Here is a 13700-nt window from a genome sequence, read left to right on the forward strand (position 1 = left end):
AATTGAATTCGATCCGTTTAAGTCTGTAATGGACTAGGATTGAGGGTTGACAGCCCAATGGGCATCAACAAAGACAGTTCGAGTACTTTTACTCCTAGAACTGAAAACCTGCATATAATAAACCCTAGAAACTCTCCCAATCTGAGACCATGCCGAAATTTTGTCAGTAGGTATACACAAAGGAGAAATAAGCTCTAGCTTTTAATTTATTTTATTTCCTTTTCTTTTTCCGGAATAAATGCATGCGAACTAGAAATCATGCGGTTAGGTTAAATTTTCCAAACAAAGCATGGAACTAGAAAGCATGAGGTTAAGATTTATACCTTGATAAATAGATTTTTTTCCATTAGTTGGTACTAACTATTCTATTTTTTTATTTTTTCATGCATGTTACATTGCTCTAATCTGTTCATATTGATTTCTTTTGTTTGCATTGCATGATCATGGCATAATCAAAAGGTGTTGACTTGAAAGATTGTTCATCATATTGGAAAGAAATCGTAAATGGACAAAAAGTTTTATGATCGAACAAAATATGACGCAACCGTGAAATGGCATCCTGAGAGAACTCCGAGGATAGAAGAAAGCTACGCACCTAGAGATCATGTGTCCATTAAGGAGCAAGAAGAGATATGAGAAATAAGAGAGCAGATGTCCAAGATGATGGATAGAATATCTGTTTTGGCCAAAAGAGAAGAGATTCCTGCACAGAAAGAGAGAAAGCTTAATGAACATAATCCTGCAATCTCAAATATGCAAGGGACTTCTGATCCCAATCAATTAGAGAAGTTACAGACAATCATCATCCGTATTCACAAGTCATCTGAAGATACCAAAGAAATGATGACAATTGTAAAAGCTCTCAGAGAAGAGAATAAATCATGTAACCAGAAATCATCGAAGTTTAGTAGGCTCCCGATATCTAAAACTCAGGTTCAATCCAAGACAAAAGGCGGTTCTCATGTTGATGCTATACCTATATCATATAAAGAGTTGTATGAAAAGTTACTTGAAGCACGAGAAGTGGCTCCATATTACATAAAACTATTCCAACCTCCGTATCCAAATTGGTATGACATCAACGTTCATTGTGAATATCATGCCAGAGCTCAAGGACATACCATCGAGAATTGTCTTGCCTTCAAACGTCGAGTCCAAAGTCTTTTGGATCATGTAACCTTGCAATTTATGGTAAATGATCGACCTAGTTTAGTAACCGAGGGTCCTGCTAGTTTAATACCAAAAGTCTTCAAAGGTAAGAATATCAGTAGGGGCGCCTAGAGAGAAAAAGATTTGCTAAGGTTTGAAGCTCAAATACGTCATTTGAAGATTGAAAATGATAAATTGAGCACCAAAATGGAAACCATACATGAAGATTTCCATAAGGTCGGTCAAGCCTTTCAAAATGCTGGTATAGGAAACACCCCAGAAGAGTGGATAGCAGGGGTCACCAAACTGAAAAAGAGTTGCAACATACATGAAGATCTTGTCCAAAAACTTTTTGAACACAAATGTCCTCTCACAAGGGAAAATGAGCAACTCCGAGAATTGACATAGGAGATGAAAGAACACCAGAATGTCATGGAAGAAGCTGCAGTCCAGACAAGCAATATGGCCCATAAGCTGATAAACTAACTTGGTTTTAGAGAAGAAAATGGGAAAGTTATTCCCTATATGTAAAGTTTTGTTGAAGTTAGGACTGAAAGTTGTCCCCTACATGTAAAAGTTTTGTTTGATGTACCGAAACTTTTGTGTTCAATGAAATCTGTTCTAAGATGATCACTCTTAAGTAACACATTTTCATATATGCATTTTCATTTTGCATCTTTGCATTTTTCATTTTGCATTCATACTTTTATGTCTGCCTTTGAATTGCACATTTTGCATTCTTATTTTTCCATTTATGCATTTTTCACATTTTTATTTAAGTACTGTTATGTACTTTAATTATAAAAACATGTAAATAATTCTTGAAAGGTTCTGTAACAGTAAAAACCAAGACCATTCATTCATATTACTTTACTATCATCATGAAAACAATGGAGCAATCTTATAAGGGACTACAAGACCAGTGGCCAGAACAATTGACAGGGTTACCTCCGGATATAAGGAAAGAAGCGTCAGATTCAGTACCAGATGAATCAGATCAAATTATTCAGGGAATGGAATCTGATAAAGAAAAGATAACTTCTAAAAAGAAATCGTGCTATCAGATTGAAGAATCGAGAAAGATAACATACCCTGGAGCATCCCACTCAAACCCAAAGAATAGCCTCATTAATTATTCACAATATGAGGAGAGAGTCAAGAGGACAGAGAAAGCAATCAGAAACATGAAAGATGTTAGTGCCCACCACAAAGAATTAGAAGCAAGAAAGCTCAGCTTGGTTCTAGATTTGATTATTCCCCATGAATTCAAAATGCCTGATTTTGAGAAATATGATGGCACCAGTTGTCCCTTAATCCATTTGAGAATGTTTTGCAGAAAAATGGAAGGATATTTGAGTTCTGATGATCTATTAATTCACTCTTTCCATGATAGTCTTGTTGGCCCAACAGTAGTCTGGTACAATCAGTTGACCCAAGAACAGATCAAGATGGGTAGATCTAGCTGATGCATTTTTGGGACAATACGGTATGTTAAAGGCTTAGTTCCAACACGTATGGATCTTCGAAGAGTAAAGAAGAAAACCAATGAAAGATTTCAAGAATATGCCCTAAGATGGAGAGGAGTGGCAACACAAGTTCAAACTCCCATGTTAGAAGAAGAAATATCACGTATGTTTCGTGATTCCCTTCCAGCGCCTTTCTTCGAGTTAATGCAGGCAAATCCGACAAACGAATTCGAGAATCTTGTGACAAGTGGAGATTTAATTGAGAATGTAATCAGTGAAGAAAACTCAAAAGTCACATCCAAGATCCCGATGGATCAAAAAGCAAAAGCTGATCATGTGAATGAATGTTGCATCCAGAGTCCTAGTAATTACAAAAGAAAAAGAGCAAGTAACTATTCGGATCGACCAAAGAAAGTCATGCGATCAAGAAAAACTTTGGAAGTATTCCAAACTTCCATTTCAGACTTGTATCCTCATTTGGTTAAAGGTCAATACATCACACCAAGACCAACTAAAGTGACATCAAACCCTTCTGCTCATAGCTATGATCAAGATAGTGTTTGTAATTTCCACTTGGGGGTAAAGGGGCATTCTACAGGCAATTGTAGGCCACTGTTAAAAGAAATTGAGATGCTTGTTGACAAAGGGGTTTTGACACAAGAAATGATCAAGAAATGGGGGGCAAATGAAGAAAAGAACTCTGATCCTATTACATACCATTATAGGAGTAATGAGGCATAATAAAATAAATAAGTGGAAGTGTTATCTACCACTGTAGTACTTTTCTACTTTCAGCATCCTGTTTGAACTTGTTTTTTTTTCCTTCCTCCACCTTTTGTGCAATAAATAAATATGTATTGCTTTTATGGTTATGAGCAAGGAATCAAATTTTAATCTTGAAATTATTGAGTATCAAGTAGATTAGATATTCTTTTAATTTTTCAAGAGTTATAGATCTATTGGCAAGTGGTAAAATCATATCTTCAATATCTCATCCAATGCCAATTACTCAAACTAAATCTTGACACTACAAAGATTCCGAAGAAATGTCTCCACTTGTTTTTGAGACACCTACTCCAGATGTTTACCTTTTCGGGTAGAGTTGATTGATGATACTACATTCCACCATATATATACGACTTCAAAAGTCACACATTTGTCCTTCCAAAACCATCATAAACCAAAAGACCTCAAAAGAACCAAACTTTCAATTATCCGTGAATCTTACTGCAAGAAGATACGAGATGAGGTATCATGGACCAACTCATTGAAGATGATTTCGGGTGATTACGACATACTCAAGAAGAAGGGGAAAGTGATTGATTGAAATAAATATATCATGCATTAATTACATTTTTCATGTAAGTAAAATTAATCTTGAATATTCATCCCCCTGGAGATACCTCTTTTTACAAAGGTTTCTGTGTATGAGATGATGAACGGCATTGTTTCATTTATCCTTTAATATATATATATATATATCCTTTGTTGTCCCCATTTGAGCCTGAATAATTTTTCTTCTAATTCAACCCTAACCAAGGATCACCCTCTACATTGGGGGCAAGGTAAAGGATATTGGCTCACAAGAATAAAGATTATTAATACAGTTTTATTACGAAGACAAGTTTCCATGAAGTCATGAAAGTTTTAAACTACAAAGTATGTCAAATACATAGTGCTTGAAGATCAATCCAATCAAGAATAATGGAAAACCTACAAAATGCAAAAGGAAAATGAGGTGCTCAAAGCAATTAAAGTATTATACTCATCCAGCAAAGAAAGAAGAAAAAAAAGAAGAAAAAGGAAAGAAAAAGGAAAATTGAATCAAGATGGGTGACTTATTGAGCCTCAAGTTACAAGGTTGATCAAGTACAAATAAGAAGATCAAGAAATGCTGGAGATATGAGAAAATGGAAATGAATCCAAAATTTGGCAGTCTAGAGGGATCCAGATGATGGAAAATTCCCCAGCAAGGCATATCCAAGTCAAACAAAACAAGATTGATGGCATCAGAATGAATTGATCCTTGGTTTGATTACCCTTAAAACACTTATTTGGGCCTTTTTATCCCTTTTTTCGTAACCATAAGCCATGGCCTACATTACGTACCTGAAAAGTCCATTTTAATCATACTGGATTTCTAAGTAAAAGAGAATATCTTCAGAATTCATTTCGCCTCTCAAGATTAATTTTATTTACAAATATTGGTTTTAAAATCTTTAATGCATGATATAAAAAATGATAAAAGGTGGGTTCAAGATATAAATTTTTAAATAACATCTTAGAACCAAAGGAGGATTCGAGTTGAAAACCTGAAAAGGCGGCTTGAATATTGAATGGTGCAACAACGACATAAGAGACAATTTTAAGCTCTTAAAAGAAGCACCGCACATCCCAAAGACGTTTCTGACATTTTGGAAACGAGAAGTATCTCTACAAGATGAGCATAACAACCATTTCTTCAAGTTAGTGGAAGCCCGAAGTGACATACTGAACCAACTTGAAAGAACCTACTTTACCAAAATCAACCTATACCTCAAATCAGTTAATAATTTTAACACTTGCCATAGGACTATGATTTTTAAATGATTTAAAAATGTAGTTGATTTATTTGATAATCATTAAATTCATTGTTTATGATCATATTGTGAACCTGAAAGGGATAATACTTTACAAAATTCTTTCATTCTTCAATAAAGAAATGAGAAAAAAAAAACATTTTCAAACAGGACAGTCTCAAATGAGGAAGGTCCTTGAAGCAATTGTTGCTTATTCTACCTTTGTTGTAGAAAAAGAATGAACGAGGCCAGAATAATGAAGCACTTCACATTTTTGAAGGCAAGTGGTCTAAGAAGCCAGAAAGTCTGGAGAATTGAAATTGTGACACTCTCCTATGACATTATTAGTAGCTCATCAAGAAAGATTATCGTTTATCTCATGCTGAGGGAGATAAGCATCACCAGACATATTATTTTCCCCAACCATCAATTCATGTTCTCTAGAAGATTACATCATAGAGCCATGAACAAAGTCACTACCTGCACTCTGGTTATACCGTGATGCTGGCTCAAGTCTTATTGCTACTTCTTCTATGCCGATCATTTTCTTTGTCAAAATGATATCCATTATGTCCTTCAGAAGATTGCTAAATTTGAATTTGAGGACTTATGGCACAAAATAAGACATTGGAACAGAATCTACCCTTATAGGCCTTTTATATAGGGTAACATTGGTTACAAGATTCCAAAAGTTGAAGATGACAAGTTTTACTGTCAACTAAACCGTTCCATGATTCGAAAAGAGTGGGATATATATTGGAGCAGCAGAAGAGACAATTGTCGTAGCAGTCATTGCAAGGAAATGCACCAACAAAAAACGTCTAGCTCATCCTGATGATGTTTATTTCTTCCAGTAAGGTTGTTATGCTGGATGCCACTGACAACAAGGTCGAATTCGACAAAACTACTCATCAATTGCTCCAACCGATCATCATTCAGTTCTTACACATCTGTTTTCAAAGATATGCCAGGACAATAGAAGGCAATCTCTGCATCACTGATTCCAGAGAAAAGAGACAGGACATTGATACCACCATGGAACATGTCTCTATATAGATCCTTGTGTATGGTTTTTAGGGAAAACTAGAAGCATTTCCACCTCATCAGATTCAAGTGGAACAATTTTATTCCTTCCAACCCATACCAGATTCCATTTTCAGCACTCATCAAGAACATACTTCTGGACACTCGAAGGAAGGTCATCATTTCTTTGTCAATGGAAAAACATCAGCACATGGAGGAAGCAGAATAAGAGAAAATCTGTTCTCAATTGGAAAAATTATGAATATAGCCCTTTTCAGTGTAGTAGCATGAAAATGCTTCGAATCTACAAATTCTGGCTCTACATCAAATAAGTACTATGATATTCCAGTCCAAACTTTAATTGGAGCAAGTGCCATGTGCTCATAGTAGAAGACCCAATAGCATCTTCTGGAAGTGTTCTTTGAGTTATCTGATCTGGTTTGGTATGAACCCCAAAAACCAATCATTGAATTTGAAAAGATCCATGTGCTCATAGTAGAAATAAGAAGACCCAATAGCATCTTCTGGAAGTGTTCTTTGAGTTATCTGATCTGATTTGGTATGAACCCCAAAATCAATCATTGGATTTGAAAGATCCATGTGCTCATGGTAGAAATAAGGAGGCCCAATAACATCTTCTGGAGGTGTTCTTTAAGTTATCTGATCTGATTTGGTATGAACCCCAAAATTAATCATTGGATTTGAAAGATCCATGTGCTCATGGTAGAAATAAGGAGGCCCAATAGCATCTTCTGGAGGTGTTCTTTGAGTTATCTGATCTAGTTTGGTATGAACCCCAAAACCAATCATTGGATTTGAAAGATGAATTTGCTCATAGTAGAAATAAGGAGACTCAATAGCATCTTCTGGAAGTGTTCTTTGAGTTATCTGATCTGGTTCGGTAGGAACCTCAGAACCAATCATTGGAGTTGAAAGATGAACTGCATGATCGTCTTCATTAAGAAGCATTTTTTTCATGCTTCCTCTGCTTCCTCCTTTTCCACAAATCATTGCCCAAGTTTCACATTTTCCTGTAATTGGGATCATTGCATAATGGCTTCCTATCTTCTACCGGAAGAAGTGTGTCAGTAGCCTTAGCCATTTGATCAGCACATATAAATCTGTCAATTCTGCAATTGATGAATCTGAACCACATCTCTTCATGGCTATTGAAACCTCAGCCTCTGAGAATCCCATTTTCGTCAAATATAACAATTTATTCTCCTCATCAGAATCAGAATTCAGGATTTCCTCGGTATCAGAAAGAACTATCAATATATGTGAAATTATCCTGAAAGATCGCTTCATAATCAGATGAGTTATTATCAGAATCAACATGTTGCATGGGTGTAGATTTTTCAAAAGCCTGTACCACTGTATATGTAGTCTTGTTATTGCATCAGATTATTGTTTGCATAAATTGGTTTCTCTCCCACAGAAAAGTATATTTCAGAGATGGCTTTCACTGAAAGATGATAAGCCACTGTGTCAGCCTGGAACGGATTACCAAGCTATTTTCACTGCTCTGTCTGACTAAATCCCTCCAGATACAGAAAATGATCACCTCATTCAGAAGACACATATCTCAGACGTTTCTGTCAGAATGATGGAATACTTCTTAAGTTTGTGACAACATGAAGAGATTTCCTCCAGTTACTTGACAATACTACTGTTTAGTGACACCTGAATGAGAGTATTCAAGATAAACAGATTTGGGGCATGAAGAAAGCTACAAGCACCACATTGCATTGTCAAAATTGGACCTCATGAGGATCATGATATTCCAGTAAAACATACATTGAGAGTTGAATCAGCAAAATGCTGGGGCATGCTGAAAGCCCATTTCAATCAGAATCAGAACTGTTGATGCATTTTGAACACTTGTATTAGCCAATGTTGGGGCATGCTGAAGGCCCACAACATCTTGTGTCAAGATCATTGACTTGAACAAATATTTCCAATGAGACAGAAAGGTGTGAAGAATGAAAATGGTGAAACAGTGATAGTCAAGCTGACTATACATAATTGCTTCGTTCATCAAGCAGTTATATTATGATCATGTTGTTGAACAAATATCTACTCAGCAAGTATGGTTTCAAGTACCCAATCTTCTTAACCATGTATCACAAGATAGCGTGTTCTTTGTTAAGCTACATCATGGTTGCATGAATAAATATGGTCCCCATGCAGACTATTCGATCCAGGGTTCAGTTCCTCGAGATCTCAGCTTTGAATTTTGTATTCTCTGTGTCGGTGACAATTGAAAATATTTCTTTGAGATTTCCTGGCAGTTAGTTTCATACCATACTGTTGGAATTACGAAGCTGTTTTTCACAATAGTTTTCGCTTAATCGATGACATTGGAAAGGGAGACTCGATTCACTTATATTACTGTTATTCCCGTTGTTACTGGGGTTTTCATTGCCAGCCAGGACTGAACTGAATTTTTATCTATTTTGGGTTTTATCATGTGCGTTTTATCCCCAACAGCAAGAATTCCGCATATATCTTTCTGTACATGGATCCTATAGCTGAAGTATTTCTACTTTCTACAATGCTCATTACAGAAGAAAACGTGATCAGTATTACATTTGCCCTTGCCCAGGATGATATCGAGATCAATTAGTGTCTCCTATTCAATTCGACACCAGCACATTTTGTGAATTTGATCAACTATTTTTGGTCATACCAGTATTTCACCTGTATTCCCACTGAGTTTTGTTCTCAAGTGGTTTTGTGATATCATACAAAAACTTTGAAAACCATGCAAAGAGCTTTATTGACCAGCAATTCGAGCAGAAGCCTCAGGAGATGAAGAATTTGTTGTCAAATGTTTTATGAACCAGTGATTATGGTGTTAAACCAATGTTGTTATCATATGGTTTTCCTTTATTGATACAAGATGAAGATTTCTTTCCACAGAAGGAGAATTGAAATTTTAAACAAGAAACTAGTAGTACCAACTAAGGTTGAATGACATGTTGTTGTTAAGCATCTCGATATGATGATCCAAGTTGCCTTATTCGAGATCTGATTATATATGGAAACATGAAAGGAATTGGAATAAATCTTCCTTGTGATGTGTTTCAAGAGTTAAAACAGAACAGACTCTACTCTCCCAATTAATCCTTGCTGAGTCAGGCATATCTACATCTACACTCTTCAAAGATGATAGATTCCCTTTATAAAGATGACAGATTCTCTTTTCAAAGATGAAAGCTTTATCGGATTTCTGCACAACTCCAAGCAAAGAAAATTGGTTTTATCCAAGACAAAATGGGGCATCAAGGTCATAGTTCTGACTACGACAAGAGTTCCACAAATGAAACAATTCTTCTGAGACTTTCATGAAGCAAAGAAGACATAAAGATACAAGTTGATCAGATGGTTCTTCAGAAATGCAAGCTTGATAGCATAAGTTGCTACACTGATATCCAGAGGTGACCCTGGCAATAAATGATGAAGTGGAGGAAAACCGAGTTCACCATTTTGAAGTCAAATGAAGATTGCATCAACATTCATGCATCATATTTAGACATTTGCAAAATATGAGCATTTTCATTCATTTTATCCAAGTTGAATTTTTAACAGGAATTTCAAAGATTTTAGCAAAGATTTAAACCCATCATTCAATGGATCAGTATTGCTAGGTCGAGTTCATAATGAGAAGAACTCATCTGAAGAAGGAAGAAGAAGTTCATAATGAGAAGAACTCGTCATCTGAAGAAGAATAAATTCATAATGAGAAGAATTTGTTCAACTTTTTGTTCAAAACCATCACTCGATGGATCAAACTTTCCAGAGGAAGTTCGTAATGAGAAGAATTCATCTGAAGAAGGAAGAAGAAATTCATAATGAGAAGAATTTGTTCAATCTTTTGTTCAAAACCATCACTCGATGGATCAAACTTTCCAGAGGAAGTTCGTAATGAGAAGAATTCATCTGAAGAAGGAAGAAGAAATTCATAATGAGAAGAATTTGTTCAATCTTTTGCTTAAATCCATCATTTGATGGATCAGCTTTTCCAGAGAAAGTTCGTAATGAGAAGAATTCATCTGAAGAAGGAAGAAGAAATTCATAATGAGAAGAATTTGTTCAATCTTTTGCTCAAATCTATCATTTGATGGATCAGCTTTTCCAGAGAAAGTTCATAATGAGAAGAACTCATCTGAAGAAGAAGAAGAAGTTCATAAGAAGAATTTGTTCAACCTTTTGTTTTAAATTCATCATTTGATGGATTAACATTGCCAGGTAGAGTTCATAATGAGAAGAACTCGTCATCTGAAGAAGAAGAAATTCATATTGAGAAGAATTTCTTCAACCTTTTGCTCAAATCCATCACTTGATGGAACAGCTTTTCCAGAGAAGTTCATAATGAGAAGAACTCATCTGAAGAAGAAGAAGTTCACAATAAGAAGAGCTTGTTCAACTTTTTGCATAATTCTATCACAGAAGGAGATAGATTAGCATCAACCTTTCCAGAGAAAGTTCATAATGAGAAGAGCTTATTTAACCTTTTGAATGACTCTATCACAGAAGGAAATAAGTCAACATCATCCCCAGCAGAAAGTTCATAATGAGAAGAACTCATCTGAAGAAAGAGAAGAATTTATTCAACATCTCCATCATAGTCAAGTGAATTTAAATGGATAAAAAAATATTATTATCTTTTCATCTTTACTCTATTCTTGTTAACACAAGAATGAGCAAAGAGGGGCAGCTGAAGATACTATTTTTTTTCTCTATTTACTATTATTATTATTTATTATTATTATTATGATTATTATTATTATTATTATTATTATTATTATTATTATTTTATTATTACAAATGGGCCAAGTTTGGCCCAACCAGTTAACCCAAATACAGTGGCCCAGTTAACCCAAATGTGTAACCCTAAACCCATTTAGGGTTTATATCTAAACCCCAGCCGCCATCATCCATCCACCGTTGGATCTGGCATGATCCAACGGTCCAAGAACCTCCAGCAGGAAACCCTAGGGTTATGATACCCTAGGGACTACGCCAACTGCCGCCGTTGCCACGCCCCAACCGAAGGCTCCAGAAGTTCCAACGCCAGCCGTCCACGTTAAGGCCCTAGGGTGAGTCACCACTGGGAGTCCGGTGACTCACCAGACTCCACTCTTTTACCCGGTCTGATGGTCACACCGGTGATGGCTATAAAGCCATCATCCCATCTGCAAAGAAAAAGAAAAAAACCAACAGGACACAGAGAGACAAAACTGAGAGCAAAGATACAAAAACGGAGAGCAACAACACAATAACCAGCAAAAAAAATAAAAAAAAAAGGAGGAGAAGCTTACCGAGGAAGCCACGACCACCGGACCTCTTCAAACGTCACCAAAACCTTCGAAAATCGAAGGTACTTTCTTAGATTTGCTCCGATCGGGAGCTGTTTAGGAGAAAAGAGCATCGGAACCGTCATTAGGACGGTCCGATCTACATGGTGGTGTAAAAATAATTTTTTCCGGCCACCGGATACGGTGGCCGGCGGTGAGAATCACGGCGGCAGACGGCTGCCGCCCGGTGACCGGCTTCCCTCCGATGAGGGAAGCTAGAGAGAGGGGAGAGCATTTCATTTCTCTCTCAGTTAGAGAGAGAATGAAAAAAAAATGAATGCTGGCCCTTCGGGCCAGCCGATTTCAGCTTTAAATAGCCCTTCCTGAACGACGCCGTTTCGGGGAGGGCTATTTGTGTAATTAAATAAAAGTTAAATCCTTTCCGCAGTCATCCTAATTTGTAAAATTTACATTTTAGTCACTAAATCAATTTATAATCCTTTTAATTCGTTCTTTAAATTTATTTTTATTTATTTTAGTCCTTTGTATTAAAATAATATATTTAGGGTAAATGACAAATTTAGTCCTTTAATTTTAATAATTAATTTTTTAATCTGAATAGTATGTTTTTATTTATTTTAATCTAATATCCGAATTTTATATAATTTTATTTTAGTCACTAAATTATAAATAAGGAAATAGTTAATCCCTATAATTTTGATTAATTATGAATTAGGTTTTTAATTTTAATTTTACTATAATTAGTCACTAATTTTAAATATTTTCATTTATTTTACTGCTTTTAAATATATAGTTCTAATTGTATTTTTATTGTTTTAATTTTACTTGTTTATATTTAAATATTTTATTATTATTATGTAGTCATAAATATATATAATAAATAATAATTTATATTTTTTTCAATAAATTATTTTAATATTATTTTTCAATATCGAAGAAAAGGGCAGTCTTAATACAACTGGATGTCCTATTCTGGTATTTTAAAATTAAATATTAATAAAAAATTATTATTTAATTTTATTTAAATTAATATTTATTAATATCAAAGAAAAGAGCTGTCTTAAGGCACCTAGAAGTCATTTTCTGATATTTTTAAATAAATAAATATTTTTTATATAATTTTGAAATAATAGGATTATAAATTAAATATATTTTAAATTTTTAAATTTTTAATAATAGAGACAATTTATAATTAAAAAGTACCAATTTTGGGCGTTGTAGGGGTGCTAATCCTTCCCTAAACATAACCGACCACGAATCCCTTTTTACTATTAAAAAGAACGAATTTTTGGTTAAAACGCAGATCAGTTTATCTTTTAACTGATGTTTTCTTAAAAACTCTTTTAAAATATAATTTTTTTAGGTATTCGGGCTACCTGACCCAAAAGGCCGATGGCGACTCCCAAATTATTTTCAAAACCATTTATTCACATCAATTTTCCCTCTAAATAAATATTTCATGCCCGGACAAAAACCGGTTACGACACACACCACCTCCGGAAACATCCTCTATCGGATCACTTTTCGGATTTCATGCTCCTCAGTCTTTAACATGACATTTGAAAGAGTCAAATATAATAATTACAGTCAAATCTTCATAGTATGTCAGATCATTAACAGACATGATGACCCTTGACCTGACATCAGTCACTCTATAGTTGGGGTATTTATACCTCTAAGAAATGCTGAAATAAGGACTCTCTCTCTCTCTCTATCCTTCTGTCTACATTATTTATCTTCTTACCAAGTCATATTTTTCCCCTTTTTCTCTTGTAAATATCACCGGTTTATGGTCATCCTTGCACTAATTATGGTTCTCCACCTAAATTAGAATGGATGAACCATCAATAACTTGTACAATCCAAACAATTTTCCATTAAATAAATATAAAAAAGTAAAATAGTATTGAACATTAAATTTCGTATCGATCATTTATTGGAAAACATTTCTCTAACGAATATAACAATAAAATCTTAAAATAATTACAAAACGAAATGAAACAATACTTGTATTAAAAAAATTAACCAACCAAAACGAAAGAAAAAACAGTTTAGATACATATTTCTCAAATAAGCCTTTTAAATATTAATATATTTAACTACATTATTTTTTTTTTATGTCTTTTTTTATTTCATTTGGACTAGATATGGGTAGAATTCTTTTTCAGGTTTAGCCGTTTAGCC

The sequence above is a fragment of the Hibiscus syriacus genome, unplaced genomic scaffold (assembly GCF_006381635.1).
Source record: "Hibiscus syriacus cultivar Baekdansim isolate YM2019G1 unplaced genomic scaffold, ASM638163v2 tig00110445_pilon, whole genome shotgun sequence".
NCBI classification, from domain to species: domain Eukaryota; kingdom Viridiplantae; phylum Streptophyta; class Magnoliopsida; order Malvales; family Malvaceae; genus Hibiscus; species Hibiscus syriacus.